The following is a 22,737-nucleotide window of genomic DNA, read 5'->3' as shown; positions in this document are numbered from 1 at the left end:
ATATTTGCAATGTTCCCTGTTGGTTCTGTTTCTCTAGAGAACCCTAACTAATACAGATAGCAATTTAGATTCTGTGAAAAAGATTATTTGGATTTCTTATACTTCCATTACAGCACTTTAGGTAATCAAATGTAAATTAGTGTTACTACAGGAAATGTAGAAAAAAGGACTAACTCTAGTTTTGCTAATTATGTGGGTAACAATGGGCAACAGCAAGAGTCACTGGACTAGTATTTTAGTGAGGGCTTATTTGGTGGTCAGAAAAAGATTAATTTAAGAATGAAGGAAGTAAGTACTTGGTCAATGAGAGGGAAGGGTAAGGGGCATGATGTGTGTGAGTTTTTTTTACTTATTCTTCTGGAATGATTAAAATATTCTAAAAAAGATGATGCCGAAGAATACACAACTATTTGATGATATTGTGAGGTGTTTATTGTACACTATGTATGGAATGTGTGTATTTTAAGAATGTTGGGTTTGTATCTTGTTTTATCAATAAAAGTATTAAAAATGAAAAAATTAAAAATGTAAAAAATAAATGGATTGTATGCATGTGATTATACTTCTGAGTATTATCTTCAACTGATCTATTTGTGTTATTTAACAACATACTGTCTCAATCATTATATCTGTAAATAATTCATTAAAATAAATTAGTGTAAGCATGCAAAAAATTAACTTGTGTGACTCCTGTATATTTTATTCTTCCTTAGACTTTTTTCTTTTCAAGATTGTTTTAGCAATTAAAGGATTTTTCATTTGCATAGACATTTTAGATGTAAATTATCACTTTCTACGATATAAGCTGTTGTTTTGTTCTTTGGATTGGTGTTGGATAGCTCTGATCAAAATTACATCTTAACTGTATTGATTCTTTCAGCACACAAATATAGTATATCTCTCCATTTATGTAAATATAATTTAAATTTTCTCAGACATATTTAGTAGCTTTTAATGTACACCTCATGTAAAATTTATTCATATATATTATGTTTTTTCTGATATAAATCATATTTTGATTTTCATTTCTCAAATTTTTCTGCTTGTACGTAGAAATACAACTGATGTGTGTACAATGATATATCTTTCATCATAAGTCTGATTATTAGTTCCTGTAGTTTTCTTTTTGTTTTATTTCTTAAGATTTTTCTTTATAAGTAGACATTCATGTGAAAATTAAAATAGTTTTAATTCTGCCTAAAAAAAAGAATGAAGGAAGTGACCATAAGTGATTAAAGCATCATTTGGAAACCAAGGGCAGAAAACAGAATTCGTTGTAATGAGTTACTAATACACATGTAAATAAGAAATCAGGATTCAAATGATGATTTTAATTACTGAATGAATATATAAATTTTCCTTTTGCATTTTGGGATTTTGGAATGAAAAAGGGAGAGTACCAGGAAGCCCTGAACTGTAATTAAGCTGTTTGGACAACTGGAAGGATTATAAAAGCCCTTATCTTTTATTTGATGCCTGTGTGGCTCTTAGCTGTAATGCCCTTTATCTGGTTATTTCCTTATAGGTATTAACTAGCCTCAGTCCCTTACATTGGCAAATTATATCTGCTAGCCTTTACCATTAAAAGATATATAGCTCTGCCTTCTTATGCTAACCTATGCTAACAGTGTTTTCTTTTCAGCTCCTCTAGGCTCTGCCATTGAAGGATTAATAGCTCCTTTCAATTTGTATTAACTTTAACAGTGCTTTCTTTTCTGCTTTGAACTTACTATTAACACTATTTTCTTGTCTGTTTGAATTTACTATCTGAAATGACTTCATCTCCCCTTGCTAGAACTCTTAAGAACCTCAAATCCCCTTTGTTTTGGGAGACAGATTTTGGCCATTAGGCTGCCTGCTCTCCTACTACATATGTAGTAATAAATGCTTTCTCTCTTTTAAACCCTGGTGTCTCAGGAATTGATTATTGAGCATATTGGGCAGAAGAACCCATGGCCTTTTTCTGGTGACAATTTGGTGACTCTGCCAGGATGAATGCCAAAATCTCTGGAGCCTCAGCAGAGCAGGTGATCCAGGTAACTGAACCTTTGGGGGTTACTGGACTGAATTTAGTCCAGAGGCTCAGCCACCAGTGTTTCTTTGTTTTGTCAGCACTCCAGAGACTTTTGGTGACTTAAGAAATCTTAAAGAGAGAAGCCATTTCCAGTTCCAGGTAAGGACATCTGACTGGGAGAGTGGATCATCAGTGTAAAAGTAGATTGGGGAGTAAATAGTAGGTTCAGCTCCCTTTGATGTAGGTCAGGATATTAATTCCAGAAGCTCTGACCTTCTAAACATTCTGATTTTAGGTATCATACTATACAGGTTTTCTGACTGGATGAGTGGATTATCAGGGTAAAAGTGGGTCAGGGATTAAATAGGAGGTTTGAGTCCCCTTGACCTAGTGTGAAGGGTCCCACTTCCAGAATGATCCCCTTTGTGCTGACCCATACACCTGCTGATTTTGAGCACTGTAATGTACAGAATTTAGAGCCCTGATCTAATGCAACAATTAATTGGTATTCAGTAGAATTAAATAGGCCTGTTTAAGTGTTAGCCAGCATATGACCTAGGTATTTGTTAATTGCTAAATTGGTTTAATAAGTGTTTTATATCTGTTTAATTGTTAACTGATGTATTTTGTGTGTGTTTTGTCCAGGGTTTGAGTAGAATCTGTTGATTATACACCTAATAATGAGTAAATCCCACAATTAATTGGTATTTAATAAACTTAAGTATGTTTAAATGTTAGCCAGTGTGTTACCCGGATATAGTAAAAGTTGATGGTTGTTTAATTGTTAACTGATGTGTTAAATGTTTTATGTCTGTTAGCTGGTATGTTCAGTCTAGTTGTTAATTGGTATGTTCCTCCATTTGTATTTGTCTAATGTTCATAAGTGGTTACTGAATATAGAAGTTCTTTTAAAAAGGAAACCTTTAGGCTATATTGAAAATTAAAGAGATTTTGATTATGAGTCTATAAAATGTTTTATATCTGTAACACAATTATCAAGTCTCAGAAAAAGAGCTTTAAAAGGGACTTTTTGGCTCAGGGACCCTTCAGCTTCATTTGCCAGAACGAGATGTGGCAGTAAGATGAACGACTATCAGATATGCCAGCATAGCACCCACAAAAAGCAAATGAAGCAAAACCAGATTTGATAAACAGGCATGCAGTCAAGGCCTATATCTGCTTGATAACCCTCCCTTACTGGTGTAGTTTTTCCTTTAAAAACACAACTCGCAGAAAAACTGCTGGAGCCATTTTCTTTCCTTTCACTGGTAGGTTTCACTGGTTCCAACCTGCTTTCTTCCACCTGCTTTCTCCCTTCAATAAATTTGTTAAACATTAACTCACTGTCCTGTTTGAATTCCTTAATTATTCAGACCTAACATAACAGTGCTGAAACCGAGAAACAGAGTTTTGACTGAGGCTTGAGTCTTCCAATCCCCCAGGGCAATGGGACAGCCTTCTAGTCAATTCTATCCAGAAGCCCCACTGAGGCTTGAGTTTTACATCCCATGTGGTGACAGAACAGCTTTCCAGTTGATTCCATTCCCCAAACTCCATGGTTGTTCAAGTTCCCATGCACTCAATGGCTTGAGTCCATCAGCTCAGATTATCCTGACATGATGCTTGCTCACAACCATGGCTCTCAAACATCGACAACTAATTCAGCCCCAGGTAAGTGATACCTTTCTGCTCATGTTCTCCCCTCCAGTAGTTTTGTCTAGTATTCTGAGGACACCTCAGCCTGCCCCAGCATGGTGCCCCAGCCCACTTTAACACAGCATCCTGGCTTTACAATCTTAAATGTCCTCATCTCCCCTTGTTAGAATATTTAAGAACCTCAAATCCTGTTTGTTTGGGGACACAGAGTTTGGGTCATTAGGCTGTCTGCTCTCCTGCTACATGTGTAGTAATAAACTTTTCCTGTCTTTGAAACCCCAGTGTCTCTGGAATTGGTTATTGAGCATGCTGGGTGAAGATTTCATGGACTTTGTCCTGTAATACTCTGAATTGGACTGCATAGTATACCCTAATGGGTAGGCAGAATCCAGCACACCAGAAAAACCTGGAGGATAATCTTCTTATGTAGGAATAAAATCACAGGTTTTATCAATTATCAGTATAATTATTTAATTCCCTTGAACATGCAGTCTTGCTTTGCAGAGTTGTTATCTCTGTGTGGAGCTTCCTTATGTTCTATTACATTTGATACTCTTAATGAATGCAATGCCTGTCCAAACATTGTCTCCTGTGCGGGGATAAATTCTAAAGGCCCTGTCACTTTCTCCATTTTGATAGCAATTCACTGCACATAGCATGTACATGTCAGGATAGAAGTTAAAGGTCAAAGAATATAAAACTCTCCTCCCCTCCTCACTCCAAATCCTACAAGAGTCTATTGAACCCTGTTGTAGCCAAATCTCATGGGACTCTGTTAAACTTTATAAGCTTTCCTTTTGATATACCCCTCTCATTCTCTCTTACTTATATGAGCTATTGACAACCAACACAGGAGATAAATAAACTAGCTTCAGTTTTTCTAAAAAACAGGAGAGCATTAGATGTACTCATCCGTGCAATCATAACTGAGGCCTGTTTTTTCTCTGTTAATAAAACTAGGCAAGGCAAAGAAAAATCTTAAAATTTTAAAAGAAAATATAGAGATAATTTTAAAAACCTCAAATGCTAATTATGGGAACAAATCATGGCTATCTTCATTTCCCTCCTATTTTACTTCACCACTAAAATCATTTTTTGTATCCTTTATAATACCATAACTAATATTGCTTTTATTTCTTTTCTTTGGCCCTGGTCTCTTACAGGTCCTCTCCCAGTTCATACACTGAGTTGCCCAGTCAATCCCTCAAGAATATGTGAATGATGTCTCCCAATACAAAAAGGAGGAGAAACAACTTTTTCTCTTGTCTAATGGCACCTCCACTCACCCCCCATTTTTTTCCCTTTAGGATGCCACATTTATGCCAGAAGCAGTTACAGAAACCGGACCATCAACCCATTTCCCCTATTTCCAAAAAAACCAGAATGTTAAGCCTGGGGGACAGGACCCCTTTCCCCCAGAATGTAACCTACCCCTGGAAAATATTTCAAAAAGTCTCTATAACCCCAAACCATGCCAGCCTGGTGTGTCCTTCACCATCAGTCAGCTGTCCTCTGGCCATAACCTCCCATTACTCAGCCTCTACTCTCTTGCAAATGCATTCTTGTGTAAATTCCCCTTACTCACTATATACCCTCTGGCATTTACAACCCTGCATGCCTAAAACACCATTTAAATTTCAAACTTTACCAGTGGAAACCTATCAATTCCTAACCTAGCTTCCTATTTATGAAAACTAGCCAATAGAGATCTGCCTAATCATTGCCTCCCAATTCCCTAAACCTAATCTTTAAAAAGCTTATACCCCACAATCTCAGGGCAGCCATTTCTCACTCTTGAAATGTTGCTCAGATGGCTCTGTTTCTCCTTGAAATAAAACTGTGGCTCAAATTTGTTTGTCCCACCTCATTCCTGGTGAGTTTGTCTTTCACTCACATGCCATATAATGTACATAATTCAGTGACTTTCATACATTTACAAAGCTATGCAACATCATACAGAAAAGTTTTCTTTTTTTACTTATTCAGATCTCTAGAATCTTAGGGAAATATAGCTTAATATTTTTAACTCTATGGAGAAGAACAATAGTTAATATTGTAAATATATCATGTCCCTTTTATAAATTATTTATTTTTCAAAGGTATACTTCCATTCAAAGGAATGTAGCAATTTTTAAACCTAGCAATGATTATGCCAAAGTCTTAGCTGTAGAGGATATGGGTTAACATGTTGTGACTACTTCCTTAATATATCCCTGTGCCATAATGTGATTGCTTGAAGGGATTTACATACCCTAGAAAAGCTATGTTTTAATCTCGATTTTGTGAGGGAAACAGTTTCTTCTAATCCTTATTCAGTACTATAGGTTGGAAAATTTATTAGATTATCTCCATGGAGAAATGACTCAGCCAATTTTTGGTATTAAACTTGATTAGATGGAGAGGTGTCTCCACCCATTCTAAGTCAGTCTTGATTAGTTTACTGGAATCTTATAAAAGAGGAGACATTTTGGAGAGAGTCCTTTTGAGAATGAGGAGAGAGCCACAGAACCACAACAGAAGGATGAGAGAAACACAGAGTCCACAAGCCAGTCACCTTTGAAGATGAAGAAGGAAATGCCTCCTGGGGAGCCTCATGAAGCTAGAGGCCCAGAGAAGAAGCTAATAGATGCCATGCTCACCATTTTCCTTTCCACTTGAGAGAGAAACTTTGAACTCCATTGGCCTTCTTTAATCAAGGTATCTTTCCCTGAATGCCTTATATTAGACATTTCTATAGAATTACTTCAATTCAGACATATTCATGGTCTTGGAACTGTAAACTTGTAATTTATTAAATGCCCATTTTAAAGAAACATTCCATTTCTGATATATTGCATTCTGGCAGCTAGAAAACTAGAACACTTGGCTCTATGAACATGACTAGCAACCATCTTTGAAGATTACTCTTTTCCAAAGTGTGTGTCATCCCAACTCTGAAAAATCAAGACTTCCAAAGATGGATATACAAATTTCTCAGGTTACATAAACTTAGAACAGTGATGAAAGAAGCCCATAGAGGTGATTTACTTGTGCTACACAACTTCAGGCTCTACTTAAACAATTCCCAATTATTTTCAGTATGTTCCAATTTGAGGAGTACTTTTGGTGAACGATTTGGAAGCATTGTTGAAAGGAAGGTAGATAGCATATTTGAAAGTGAATGTATGATCCACTGTTGATGTAAAGTATGAACAACAAGATTGCCCTTTCAAAGAGAGTGATCAAAAAATATTTCATATTTTCCTAAGTGAGTGGGAATTTCTGAAGAACAAATGGAAGATAGCAAGGCCTTTTAACCCTTGGCTGTAAAGATACTAAAAAATGCACAGATGCTTTGGGGAAAGCCTTTAAGATAGAAATAAAGGTGGTTTATTCCTGATTTTCTCCACACTAGAGAATTTCTCAAATCTGTGTAGTGCAACAATTGCAGGCAAAGAAGTGAACCCTGCAATAATGGAGATAATAACTAAAATAATTAAAATTTAGGATTCTTATTCTGAAAATGCCTCTGTGATATATCTTTTCAAACTATGAAACTTAGAATTCTAATAATATGGAGGAGCCCTAGAGATAAGAGGATGTGAGGGTGGGGTAGAGAAGAGATTTTATTTTAAGGAAGGGTATTAGAAAGTAATATGGATAGCTACTGTCCAAGTCTGTTTATGAGATTTGACATTTTACCTTATTCTCACATTATTATAACAGAAATGTATTTTTAGTCAAAACTCGTGTTTCTACCTTGAGTAAATGTGTGTATAGTACACATCTCAGGAAAAATGAATGGAAAAATTTTAGTTAACCATTTTACAATTTGTGTCATTTAAGACTAGGGTCTGTATTTCATGTTCAATAAAAATTTAAACACTTTCTTGATGTGCCAATATAACCATTGTATTGATCTTGATGCCTCAGTGTCTTAATATATTGAGCTTTAATTAGCTTATGTAGAGATCTAAATAATCCATTGATGATTTCATTTTATTTTACATACAAGGATGTAAGAAGTCCATTGGATGTAAAAGATTTTTGAATCTACTAACCATTAATCTTTTTTTCAACCATTGTATTTTACACTCCACCTAAAAATCACCATCATATTTCATGCCAACTGTAACACATATAATTCTTTCCAATTTCTGAATTATTCTGCATGTTTTCTTCTCTGTATATTTGTTTTATTTTTGCTTTCAAGAATGTGTCCTCTAATTTCCATCCCTTCTATCTCTGTCTTGAAATAAATTATAATATAATGTAGAATGCAGTAAGTGCTAAATGATACTTCAAGGGTATTCTTCTTGAATAGAGGAGGATGACTAATGAAATAAAAAAGATAGAGGAATTATTATTTTTGTGGAGGAGATTATAAAAACCAGGTCTTGGTTGTTTAAGGATTCTATTACTGATGAATGGACACTATATACAAAGGTAGGAATGAACAGGATGAGTCACAAATACTAGAAAGTTTTCATGAGTTAGTGGATGTGTTAGAAATTTAGTATTTGGGATCTTATTTTTTAATGACTCAAATGTCTTTCAATTTAGGTATTAACTAATTGATAGATAAAAAACTGTGGATCATGACTCATAAGCTTGATTTAACTTAGGTCAGAATTGGAATTTGAAAGCCTTTAATTACCAAAAACGTATGCTTTTTTCCCCTGTGTTGGTTTGGTGTAGTATGTACCCCATAAAAATATGTACTTACACTTAATACATTCCTGTTTGTATGAACCCATTTTAAGCAGGACTATTAATGAGGTTACTTCAGTTAAAGTATGACCCACCTCATTAAGGATAGGTCCTAATCCTATTACTGTGTTCCTTTATAAGAGAATACAATTTAGACACAGAGCTAATAAAACTACAGTATGAGCAGCCAAAAGGTGAACATGAATGGAACCTGGAAGATAGGGGGAAAACTGGGAGATACCAACATATGCTTTGCCATGTGAAAAGCTAAGGACCAAACTCATAAACAACCAGTCCCAGAATGCCCAGAACGTCTTTGGGAGAAAGCATTGCCTTGTTGATATCTTGACTTGGACTTTTTTCTAACCTCAAAACCATGAGCCATTAAATTCCAATTGTCGAAGCCATCCTTTGCATGGTTTTAGCTAGAGCAGCCTAAGAAATTAGAAACTTTCCTAATACAAAGATATTTGCAAAGATGATATAAATTTAAGATTATACCTCCAAAATGATGAGTAATATATTCAAGCTGAGGATAATATGGATAAGTATCTAAGATTGAAAAGGGGAGATATGTTGAACTAGAACAAGTAAACCAACCTAGGTTAATATTTTTAAATTAATGTCTATTTCTATAAGTAATGAGACTGAAGAGTTTACAGACTAAACATATATAGGGCCTCTATTTTAAAATGACTAATCTGGCAAAGTGAAAAATGGTTTCGAGTAGAAAAACACTAGGAATTTCTAGTTAAGTTCACTGCAACAATCTATGCAAGAGGAAATTAGGTCCTAGACTAGGAAAGTGTGGTATAAATATAAAAGGGAAGAGTGTGAGACATTGACATAGGAGATTAATTTGGACATTTATTAAATGTGGATCTTTTGGGAAAGAGATGACCAACCAATGATGATGGTAAGAAAATATTTTAAGTCTATAGTACTGGGCAAGATATGATGATTTTATCAACGAAGTTAATATCAACAAATATAAGTTTTGAAGCCCAAGTTTAAAAGAACTATAGGAAACCTGGAGTCAAATTCCAAATATAATAAAAAGCTTATTAATTGCCAGTAAGAAATGTACTTCAATTGTAATAAGACAGAATAGACTTTGATCAAGATGACTTGACTAAAAAATATAAATAAAAATGAATTTGTGGTATCTTATTTTTGGAAACAAATCCAATACTATACCTGATGTTATATTATTTTGAGATAAAAGGTTTATACAGATAATAATGAATATGTTGCATGATGATTGTTTTAGATTAACACTAATTCTAGCAGGCCTAAGTTTGGGCAATATTTGTTTGAGATTCTCTATGTAAACAATTCAACATTGTTTGAATGGGGTAGTGAGGCGGAATGAAGGGCCAAGTTGGTAATAGATGCGTTTGAAATGCTTTGACAGGGAAAAAAACTTGAAAATTTTCTCTTGAAATTTATTTTCTTGTTTTTATCCTGATAGCCCCTCTCTATTTGTGTAAACAGTAAGTTAACTGCACCATTCAAACCTCACCTCCTTCTATCCTCAAGGTATTCATTATTTCTAAATTGCAATTTAATAAGCACAGCAAACGCTTCATTGTCTCTCTCTAGATTTCATAAGAAACTATTCTGGTAATAGATAATTGTAGAAACTAATAATTGAATCTAACTGAAGCTACTAGATAAAGAACACACTTGAAAAGGCACATTAAAAGTGCTGTTAGCAATTAATTTGTCTGCTCATCTATGTACATCAATAAATGTTTGCATATAGTTATTTTGTGTCATTGATTTATAAATGAAAAAAATATGTTAATTCTGTAAATAATTTTCTAATATACTTTATTTGCACTAGAATAATTCTTGGTGTGGGTATTATATAATATTCTTATAAGGATTATTTAAAATTAGTGATCAACACACAGTGGCCAGGTAGTTTCTTTTTCTATTTGGGACAAGTATCAGTAAAAAAAAAATTAAAAATTTAACAGTTTAAATAATATTTTCCCAAACATCTTGAAATAGAGATTTTATGACTGTAGGAGAAAAATATCAGACTTATTCCTTTTAAAATATTTATGATAAAGGCTTGACTAAGAATTGTTAAGAAGCTCCCTGGAATATATGAGATTTTTCTATACATACAATTACAAATTTAAATTTGGTGTCGCTACTTAATTATTCATTGCTTTTAATGTAATATCTGCTAAAGGAATCTGAAAACAAAATGTCTTAATGATGCTTTTTGACAAATTATTTTCCTAAAAATTTATTTTGGCTCCAATGACAGCTAAAGACTATGGATAGTGTATTAGTTTGCTAGTGCTGCTGGGATGCAATATACCACAAATGGAATGGCTTTGAAAAGGGAATATATTAAGTTAGAAGTTTAAAATTCTAAGGCCATAAATATGTCCAAGGTAAGGAATCCAGAGAAAGATACCTTGATTCAAGAAAGTCCAATTTGGGAAGGCACATGCCTGACATATGCTGGCCCTTATTCCTGGTTCCATTCCTTCCAGCTTCTGAAGACAGTTGTTTTCTCTCTAATCATCAGTGGGCCTTCACTTAGCTCCCCTGGGATACAACTCTAAATTCTGGTTTGCTTGTCATCTCATGGGAAGGGAAGTCTCATGGCGACATCTGCAGCTCTAAATAACTGTGACTAGGCATCTGCTCTCTCTGTCAGCACTCCAAGCATCTTCATATTTCTTTGCCTCTGTTGGCTCTGTAGCAACTGTGTTTTCAGCAAAATATCTCCCCTTTTAAATGACTTCAGTAAACTAATCAAAGCCCACCTGAAATGAGCAAAGTCACATCTCTATCTAATTAAAAGCTGCACTCAAATTTGGGTGTGTACATCTCCATGGAACTAATCAAATCAAAAGCCACACCCACAACTGGGTAGATCAATCTCCATGAAGCAATCTAACCAAAAGTTTCTATCCTTCAATGTTGAATCAGTATTAAAGGACAGCTGTTCTGGTGCACACAACAGTTTCAAAACTAACACAGATGATAATTTCTTATGTGATTTACTTTTCATGATCTTCTTCCAAAAAGGCCATATTGGTATAAAAGAAATGTTTTTAATCCCATCCTTTTTGTTATGCATTAACTGTGAACTAACATTCAATATCACTCTTCTCTTTTACTACTAATATCCTGAAAGTTAAAATAGAGAATTGATCATTTATTTCTATAATTAAGAATCATGAAGAAAAATTCAGTATAGCTCATTGCACTGATTTATTTAACAAATAATTGGAGATATTTAGCCTAATAGGGTAACAGAAGTATAAATCAATCCTGACACAATTATTCATTGCTGCAAAGTTCTTCACTCAGTTGTGGTTAACAGATGGTCATTTTCAGTACATCAGTGCTTATTTATAACAATGCTTCTTCTCATAAAAAGACACTCAAAGACAGAAAGTTCATGATCTCCCTCATTCTGTCTTTCTGAAGAAATTCCATTTACATTGCATGTGGGTGCCTCTTCATGAGTATGTGCATGTGTTGGCAGATGTGAGAGTTAAGTTCAGGTGTCAATTTGGCCAGGTGATTGTGCCCAGTTGTTCTGTTGCTGTTGATTTACATCACCAGCATTTGAATTCCATCTACAGCTGATTACATCTACAATTGGTTAAGGGGAGTGCCTTCCACAATGAGTGATATTTTAATTTGATCAACTGGAAGCTTAAAAGGAGAAGTCAGATGAGAAAGAAGAAGTTCAGCACAGCTCAGCTCAGCTCAGAGCTCAGAGTATGCACAAACCCAGACATTTAGAGATGCAGAAAAGAAATGCTTCAGGGGAAGCCATTTGAAACTGGAAGTCAGGAAAGGTGGCCAGAAGACGGGCCATGTGCATTCTCAAATGACAAGGGGACATAGATAAAAACCAGCTGCAATTCCTGTGAGTAACCGTAAATTTGTAACTAAATAACCCCTTTATAAAAGCTGATCTATTTCCTGTGTATTGCATTCTGGAAACAGTAATCTAAAACAGCAGAGTTGACATAATCATCAACTTTCTAAAGTGTTGTTAGAGAGAACTAATGGATTTTTTGGGGGTATGGATAGGCTCTGGGAATCAAGTCAGGGTCCCTGGTATAGCAGGCAAGAATTCTGCCACTGAGCCATGATTGCCCACCCTTTTTTAGAAATTTTTAATGGAACATTTTAAATAAATATTTTAATTTGGAATAATTTTTTAATTTACAGAAAATTTACAAATGTAGTAGAGTTCCTCTATGCCCTTCACCCTGCTTTGGTTTTCTTTAATTTTTTCATTTTACATTTGCATCACACTTCGGTCAAAACTAAGAAACCAACACGTGATTTTACCAGGTTTTGCTTTAATGTCCTTTTCTCTGTTTCAGACTATCTATCATATCATACTGCATTTGGTAGTCATATCTTAGTCTCTTCAGTACCTTAGTCTCATTGGTTTTCATGAATTTAACAATTTTGAGTAGTACTGGTCAGGTATTGCATTGAATTTCCATATATTAGGGTTTGACTGATGTTTTCTAATGATTAGACTGGTGTTAATGGTTTTTAGAAGGAACACCACAGTGGCAAAGTGCTCTTCTTATCACACCCTAGCAGGGGTATGTGATATCAACTTGGCATTACTGATAATGGTAATCTTAGTCACTTGGTTAAAGTAGTGTTTTCCAGTTTTCATTACTTTAAAGTTAGAATTTTTCTCCTTCCATAATCTATTCTTTGGAAAACAGTCCCTAAGTCCAGTCTACACTAACATTACTCAATGGGAGGGAGGAGAGTGGATATTGAAGTCCACTTCCTAATGGGAGGAGTAATTATATACTATCTCTAATCCAGTATTACAGCATCCATTATAGCTCTCCTTTCCTGCTTATCTGCAGTTTATCTTACTAATAGTGAGAAATATGGGTCTCATTATCACCATACATTAACTTTTTGCTCACCCTAGTATACATGTAAATCAGTTCCAGTATTGTTCATTGTACCACATAAGAAACAAATTTATCAGATAGAGTAGGGTGTTCATGTGCAGTTACTTTTACCTTTAGTCCTACATTTTTTTCAGTACAAATACCATTTTCCAAAGTTACTTAGATCAGTACATTTTTTATCAATACAGTTATTTTTGCACATTTATAACACAGTTAAATTCACTTATTGCAGCCTGCTTTTCATCCCTAGATTAGTCCACATTCTCATAGATTTGTTTGTTCCCCTACATTACAGTTATTTATTGTGATGTATAATTATGCTAGTTTTAAAAAATGCAAAGAATCATGTATGGACTAGCACAGCACAAATCAGAACAATTCCTTCTTCCCCCAAATTTCCACAGTGCATCTACTTTGTAATCAGCCACTCTTCCCTACCACACTCTCTGGCAACCACTGATCTATTTTTCATCCCCATATTTTGCCTTCCTAGAATGTATTTCAAATGCAATTATATAATAATCAGTCTCTGAAATGTGGCTCACTGTGTAAAATGTATTTAAGATTCATCCATGTTTTCTGCACTTCAATAACTTGCTCCTGTTTATTGCTGAATAGATTCCATTATATGGATATGCCCCAGTTTCTGCAACCTTCTCCGATCAAAGGAGACTGGATTGCTTCTAGTTCCTAGTGATTACAAATAAATCCACCATGAACATTTGTACGGATTTTTGCATGGAAATATTTTCAATTAACTTGTGTAAATACCTAATTGCATGACTCCGGGGTCATATGGTAAGTCTATGTAATCTTTATAAAGAAATGCTAAAGTGGAAATAATATTTTGAAAGTCTATGCTACATTTTGTTACCTTATGTTACATTTCATAAGTCTATGTTAGTCCTTATAAGGAATGGCTAAAGTAGCAATAAGTTTTTGTATTTCCACAAATAATTAATGAAAATTCCTGTAGCTCAGCATACTTGTTAGCACTTGTCAGTTTTTGGGGTTTTAGCCAATAAAACATTTTGTGGGAATTAGTTTTCTCTCTTGCTATGAAGTAGGGAAAACTCTGAACACCACACAATAAACACCAAAGCCTCTGAGAAGGGAACATTTTTTAATGCTGCAGACTAAGAGGACTTCTGTCCAAAGTCTGAGCCCTGAATATCCTTTCTTCCTATATTATATAGGCTACCAAGCAGGGCATGATTTCTCATGGGAAGGGACACGGATGGTGCTAAGCAGAATTTGCAAGGTGGGAGTAATCATGGGAATGGACAGAGGCAGTGCTATAAATTCTGTCTCTTAGCTGATTCCTTTTATATGGAAAGTAGACATTTTGTCTCACTATGCAGATGGGCCTGGGCATGCCTGGACAGATGCAGCAGAAATTTTGTTTCACTGCCTCTTTCTGAAAGCATGTTTTTACACATTCTTGAGAGTACACAAATTCATAAAGTCACTTTAGTAAGGAAATACAGCAGTAATACTGGGGCCACTCTTATGAACTACCTCATTCCCCTCTTTGATTATATTATTCATCACATTTTATTTTATAGATGTAGCACCATTTTCACTTGTGGGGACTAATCCATATTTATGACAGCTTGAGAGATGCAGGCCTCTGAGATAAGTAGGTGGGAGGCAATTTCTGTCTACTAAGACTTCTATAGTTTGATTTATACTTTTTAGTAGGCAGGGGAGGAGGCAGGGGAGAATAGGATATAAATGAAGCAGCATTAAAACAGTTTCAATCAGAGTTTTCAATCCTCCAAAGGTTGAGAACTACCCCCTGAACAGGTTCTTGGGGTCCCAGCTGTTCTAGGTCTGAACTGGGACATGGGCTAGTGTTCTTATGCAATTGACAACTTTCTCTATTACATTTCCTTGGCCATCTAACTGCAGGCAGCAGTAGTAAGGCTTGAATTTTCCACATACTCCCCTTTGTTTGCTAACAGGTAATCAAGAACCAATCAGTTTTGATAGATGGTTTTCTAAATTTGGTTTGCTGCTATGCCAACAGATTTGTGATTAGTCCTATTACTGCCTGGAGCCAAATGATGTGGTTTAACATGTAAATTGGGGCACAATATCCCCATGACCCATTTTCTGCCCATGTTGCTGGACCATAATACTGGATGATGCACTCAGGGGACCACTCATTGTCTTTCAAGTTCCCTCTTTGTATGCTTCTTTTTGGACCCTGTTATTTTCTGATTATAGACTGGGTATCCTAGTAGTCTCCTTGCTTTAAGGGGATCAGGAAGAAAGAAGGGCAGATAGTTCCTAACACACAAGGTCCTGTCTACCCTGTAGGTAATTCAGAACAGGCTGCCCTGTCACAGATCCAGTACAATCCTTCAGGGGCTTTCCACATGTCTGGGACTGAAATGTCTGTCCAGAAACTTTTTAGGAGGGGAAAGAGACTAGTGGTGACAGGTTGGGAGCTATATGTTTTTCATCTAATCATCACCATAAAGTTGCATTTTTACTCTAATTATAATACTGTTGCCCTAGACAGATGAGGTTCCCAACTGGGACCAAGAAGCTGTTTCTCCATCTAGCTATGCAGTTTTTTCCCAATAATGTAACTTGTCAGGTCCCATCTGCAAGATCTGGGCTGGGATGCACTTACATTTACTTTTTCTGTTGGCATTATTTCTCTCACTTCCCATGGCCATTGACCCCCTATATTTGTTCCTCTGTAGACATAGCAGGAGGAAATATTTAAGGAGGAGGCTACTTTTTCTGCTAGTTGAAAGAAAAATATTTGAGTGCTTAAGGGAATGGCTGAGGCTTTTTCTTGTGTTTCCTTATGGAAATAATGGAATACCTGGAACTTTTTCTCAATTGTAAGAGTTTATGGTCTTTTTATATAAAGCATAGGGAGCCAATGATGGCTTTAGGGGACCACCTTACTCTGAAGAGCATTTGGACTTCTCTTCCCCGCTGGGTGTCATGAATATTTGAAATGGTAAGATTAGCAAGATTGCAATGAACTGTCCTGCAACTAAGGGTGTTTGGTGTTACTTGCAGGAGGGTACCTCGGGGGGTTTTCATTTGGAATAGTACACAGCAACTGGTGGTACTTAAAGCTTCCTGTAGGAGGGTAGCTTAGGGGTTTGCTATTCATTGTAACATACAGCATGTAGCAGGGCCTACAGCAGGACAGGTGTGAGAAGTATTAAAGAGTAGAGACACTGCTTGCTGTTTTTTTTTTTAGCAATGGCTCTGCTTACTACTATTTCTTTTCTACTTTCTTGGAATTTTAATTCTATCACAGTTTCTTGTTTGGGCTTGTGAGGGTCGTGGCAAATGTAGCAGTGGTCTTCAAGGGTTGCAAATCAGGTGTGTGTTTGGATTGTAGGTGCAGAAGCCCTTGGGGATACCTTGGGAAGTTTAATAGGTGTGGAATAGCGGGGTGGCAATAGAAGTGCCTTCAATGTGGGTAGTGTGGATGCACTCGTGGCAGGAGTCTGTGATGGTGATCCTGAAGGAACAAAGGGAAAGGACAAAAAACATTAGGGGCAAAAAACAGCATCCTACAATCAATATAGGAAAGGAGGAGTTACCTAGTTATCGATGATGTCACCAAATTAAAGTAAAATTAGTTTTTGGGAAATAATGAAAATGGATTTATTCTTCAAGTGCTAAAATTGTTAGATGCATCACAAACATAAACACAAGGATAAAGAGTGTGTAAGGCCTGGCCCAGTAGCCTCTGGCTGGAAGTACCCCACCTGAACTAAAACCCATGAACATACAGGCACACATCTGTTCAAACTCAGCCAATCAGGACTTACCCTGAGAAACAAAGGACCCTCACTGCACATAGCCCATAGTTATGTGACCTGGACAAGGCCCATAGCTATGTCCCCAGCCCTAAAGAGTGTAAAACTCCTAACCTAACACAGAAGGCTCTGTACTCATCATCAAGACCCCCACTAGCTAGCCTATATCTAACCCTGCCTCCCCTAGGGGGGTGCAGCTTCCCCGGCCCACACCCTGAGCACCTGGACCTGGGAACCTTGCCCTAGGACAATAAACTTTTTAAAACTCGGACTCAGTTTCTCTGATTTCTCAGTCAGCTACCATCTAAAACCTAACATTTTGGTGCCAAAAATCCAGGAGGAGTTTCATGGGCCCTCCCAGGGGACTGACTCCTCCTTGCCGGACAGACCTGGGACCCCTCTGCCACCCATTGGCTGGCCTGTTCTCTGACTGGACTTTTACTGACCTGTGCCTTCCAAGTCAGTGAGTCATCCTTTGCCCATAACTCAGTCTTGTCCCTGCCATCCGGAGGGACCTGTCCATAATCGTCGCTGCATCAGGAGCCCCTCTCCAACTGAATCATCCTCCGGGGATGCTTGGAAGGCCTCTTAGTCTCCTGCCATTTCCAGGGATGTGGGGTGTGGAGACGTCCTCAATCTCACCCCTCCCTGCCAGTCCCCAAGGGGGGACCCCATTCCAGTAGTCCAGCCATGCCTCAGGACACCATGACTTGGTCTCTTTCCAGACTTGACTTAAGTTATGGGCAACCAGGAGTCTCGCATGGACCCAAAAACCCCACTCAGATGTTTAATCCACAATCGGGCTAAACTGAACATATCCATAAAAATGAAACAGCTTATCTTCCTGTCTACCATAGCCCGGCCCCGGTATCTCCTCCCAAACGAGTCAGCCTGTCCACCCGAAGGCACCTTAGATTTCAAAGTCCTCTCTGATCTGGACACTTTCCACCAACAAACCCACAAATGGTCGGAGGTCCCATACGTCCAGGCTTTCTGGTATCTGAGATCCCAGCCCAATTTATGCGCTACTTGCAATACCGCTCAAGTTCTCCTTGTAGCAAAGGAACCCTCACCTGCCCTTTCCCTTACTCCTCCCCCGTCCTTGGCTTCTGCATTCTCCGATGAGCCAGAAGAGCTGGCCTCTCCACCAGCCCCTCCTGCTAACCCCCCTCCTCCTCCTATGCCCCAGAATCTCTCACCTCTCCAGTCAGTTCACACACCTGGTCACATAACCTTCCAGGGCCACCTTCTGCTCAGGTGTCACCCTCCACGCCCCTTAATTCCTAACCCAAATTTGTGGAAGCTGAAAGCATGGTCTGAGTGCCTCCCCAATCACATGAGCCTCCGAAGCCATGTTGTTCTCTCTCATGTGACCCTCTGAAGCCATGCTGTTCTCTATCACATAATCCTCCAGCACCAACTTCTGCCCTGGCATCGTCATCTGCACTTCTCTGTCTCCTTCATGAAGTCACGGGAACTGAGGGCATGGTTTGCATTCACATTCCATTCTCTTTCTCTGATCTGGCGGCTATTGAAAAATGCCTGGGGTCCTACTCTGCAAATCCTATGGCATATATTAAAGAATTCTGCCAAATAGCCCAGGCTTATGGCCTTACCTGACATGATGCTTATGTAATCCTGTTCTCTACTCTCACCCCCGATGAGCACAGTCATATCATAGCTGCCTCCCGTGAGCATGCAGATCAATTATACCTGTCCAACCCTGACATGCCAGTTGATAAAACTACAGTTCCCATGGAAGAACCGAACTGGGATTATCAGGTGGGAGGGGCTGGCCACAAGTGCCAGGACTGAATGGTTGAGTGTATATTAGCAGGATTAGAAAAGGCAGCCCAACAAGTTGTTAATTATAATAAAATCCAGGAAGTTACCCAAGAAGCTTCAGAAAACCCCACCATTTTTCTAAATCGTCTTACTGAAGCTCTGATTCAGCACACTAGGCTAGACCCTGAATCTCAAACCGGAGCCACGGTCCTAGCCACCCACTTTATAACTCAGTCTGCCCCAGACATTAAAAAGAAATTTAAAAAGGCCGAGGATGGCTCTCAAACCCCCATTCGTGACCTGGTGACCATGGCCTTTAAAGTCTTTAATAGCTGGAAGGACACGGCCGAAGCCACCCAGCAGGCCCACCTCCACCAAAAAGTAAATTTACAGGCCCAGGTCCTAGTAGCAGCCTTGAGGCTGGCAAAGTTTCAGCAACTGGGAAGAAGGGGTCCACCAAAAATGGCAAGGAGCACTCCCCTAGGAGCATGTTTTAAATGTGGCCAGGAGGGACACTGGTCCCGCCAGTGTCCACACCCCAGGCCACCCACCAAGCCATGCCCAGAGTGCAAGTGGCACGAGCACAGGTGCAGTGTCTGCCCAAACTTGCAAACTGGCTCGCCTTTAGCACCTCAATGCAGAGTACCAGCTAGCCAACTGATGAGGCACCAGCACTGGAACTCCTCAGCCTGATGGATGACTGATGCAGCCCAGACTCAGTGGCCCCTATCACCCTCGCTGAGCCCAGGTAATGCTACAGGTGGCGGGTAAGTCCATTTCTTTTTGGTGGACACGGGGGCCACTTATTCAGTTTTGCCTTCTCATTCTGGTTTTAGCAGCCCCTCCCAGGTCTTGGAATTGATGGCAAAACCTGCCAACCACGGCGAACACCACTGCTGTTGTGCAGCCTCAACCAAATCCCCTTTTCTCACTCCTTCCTCATTTTGCTCTCATGCCCACCTCCGTTACTAGGGCAAGACATTCTCCAAAAATTGGGAGCCTCTGTCCAATTTAGCCCTCCTTCCCCCTCCCCAGGGGCGGGACTGTTCTTAGCAGCCCTCATCCCAGAAAAGGCTCTCTCTCCGCCACTCCCACCAGACATGGTTGACCCCGAGGTCTGGGAAACTTCAAAACCTATAATGGCCACACATCATGCTCCAGTTATTATTAAACTCAAACAGTCTTCCTGTTTTCCATCACGGCCCCAGTTCCCTATCTCCAAAGCTCACCGGTTAAGATGAAAACCTATCATTGACTGCCTATTGGAGCGCAAACTTCTTATTCTATTCAACTCTCCATGCAACACCCCCATTTTACCGGTAAAGAAACCAAATGGTGACTACCATCTAGTCCAAGACCTCTGCCTTGTTAACAAAGCTGTGGTCCCCTTCCACCCCATATTTCCTAATCCCTACACCCTACTATCACAGATTCCTCCCCAAACTACTCACTTCACAGTCCTAGACCTCAAAGATGCCTTCTTCACCATTCTGTTACACCCAGACTCATTTTTTCTATTTGCATTTACTTGTACAGATCCCCACACTGACCTGTCCCAGCAACTCACTTGGACAGTCTTCCCCCAGGGATTCAGGGACAGCCCCCATATTTTGGGGCAGGCTTTTGCATCTGATTTACTCAGCTGTAGACTTCAACTGAGTGCTCTCTTGCAATATGTGGATGACCTCCTCCTCTGCAGCCCCTCCCTATCCCACTCTCAGCAACAAATGGCTACACTCCTAAACTTTTTAAGCAAAAAAGCATATTGGGTTTTTCCTGCCAAAGCCCAAATAAGCCAAACCTCAGTCTCTTACCTAGGGCTAACAGTAACTCCTACCACCATGCAAATCACTGTCAATCATCACAAAGCCATTATGGCTCTGCAACCACCCACCATGGCTAATGAAATCCTATCCTTCCTCGGATTTATGGGATCCTTCCACCAATCGGTCCCCAACTTTGCACCCCTAGCCAAATCCCTTTATGCCACAGCAAGGGAGATACCGACTGGGCCACTCTCTCAACCAACCATTGTTCAGAAATCATTCAGCTCTCTGGTTGTGGCATTAATGACGGCTCCACCATTGTCTCTATGGAACTCCAAACACCCCTTTCACCTCTTTACAATCTAGAAACAGGGAATAGCTATTGGGGTCTTAGCACAGCCCCTAGGACCAAAGCACCAACCTGTAGCCTACTTGTCCAAACAACTAGACACCACATTTAAGGGATGGTAACCATGTCTAAGCGCACTTGTTGTGGCTGCAGACCTTTCCAAAGAGGTACTTAAACTCACACTTGGCCAATCAATCTCTGTCTTCTCGCCTTATCAGCTAGCTGATCTGCTTACACACGAATCCTTAGAATATGTAGGACCCTCATGCATCCAAACATTTCACCTCCTCTTCATAGAACACCCAGCCACCAGCCTTTTAAACACACCACGACTTAACCCCACTACCCTCTTCCCAGACCTGCCTATGGCATGCCCTCTTATCCACTCCTGCATAGAAGTGTTAGACAGCCTAGCCAAACCATGCACACATATTTCAGATCAGCCTCTGCCCCATACAGACCTCACCTTGTATATAGACAGCAGTGCCAACATCACAGCCAAGGGACAATGAATAGCTACCTATGCTATTGTTACAGACTCTGTAATAATAGAGGCCAAAAAACTCCCCATAGGATATACCTCACAAAAAGCAGAACTGACTGCACTCACCCATGCCCTTACCTTCTCAAAAAGGAAAAAGGTAAACATTTACACAGACTCAAAATATGTCTTCCTTATTACACACTGTTACTCAGCTATATGGAAAGAATGGGGCTTTCTCACCACAAGAGGATCTCCCATAATAAATACTAGCCAAATCTCAGATTTTCTCTCAGTACTGCAACTCCCAGCAGCAGTGGCAATTATTCATTGCCGAGGACATCAGGCACAAACCTCCCCAGTATCAAGGGGTAATGTTAAAGCTGATGCAATAGCCAAGTCTCTTACTACCTCATCCTCCCAACCTTCTACTATACTCTTCCTACAAACAAAAACACAACTGCATTACACTGAATCTGAAAAAGAAAGCCTATTAAAAAGAGGAGACACTATATCACAGGAAAGGTGGATCCTCCTCCAGGGAAAGATTGCTATCCCTCAGGTCCAACTACTACTTCTCATTACTGAAATCCACCAGTCCCTGCACATTGGGCCAAAGGCACTTCACTGCCTTCTCTATCCGCTGTTTTCCTCCCCCCTTCTACTACAGGCTATTAGGAGAGCACACCAGATCTGTCTTACCTGCTCTAAAACTACATCCCAAGGTGACCTCCGACCAGGGCTACCAACTCACCATTTACGGGGCCACCTCCTTGGACAAGACTGGCAGCTAGACTTCACCCACACGCCCACTCACAAAATATTCTGCTACCTCTTAACCTTTGTGGATACCTTCTCAGATTGGATCAGAGCCTTATACACCACCAAGGAGACTGTGGAAACAGCCGCTTCCCTTCTACTCCAGAAATTATTCCATGGTTCAGTCTACCCAACACCATCCAGTCTGACAATGGGCCGGCTTTCATCTCTTGCATTGTTCAGCACATAACGTGTTTGCTGAGGATCATGTGGAAACTCCACATCCCCTACCACCCACAATTGTCAGGAAAGGTAGAGTGGACACACGGGATCATCAAAACCCACCTAACCAAACTAGTGGTTGAGATAAAACTTTCCTGGCCTGAACTTCTTCCCTTGGCACTAACTCGTATTTGTGCTGCCCCATGGGAGCCCACAGACCTCAACCCATTCAAACTCCTGTATGGTAGGCCATTTCTTCTCCCAACCTTCCTACTAATCCACCTC

This window comes from Tamandua tetradactyla, assembly GCF_023851605.1.
Source record: "Tamandua tetradactyla isolate mTamTet1 chromosome 22 unlocalized genomic scaffold, mTamTet1.pri SUPER_22_unloc_1, whole genome shotgun sequence".
Taxonomy (NCBI): Eukaryota; Metazoa; Chordata; class Mammalia; order Pilosa; family Myrmecophagidae; genus Tamandua; species Tamandua tetradactyla.
The sequence above is the reverse complement of the archived record's forward strand: the minus strand, read 5'-3'. Positions refer to the sequence as shown.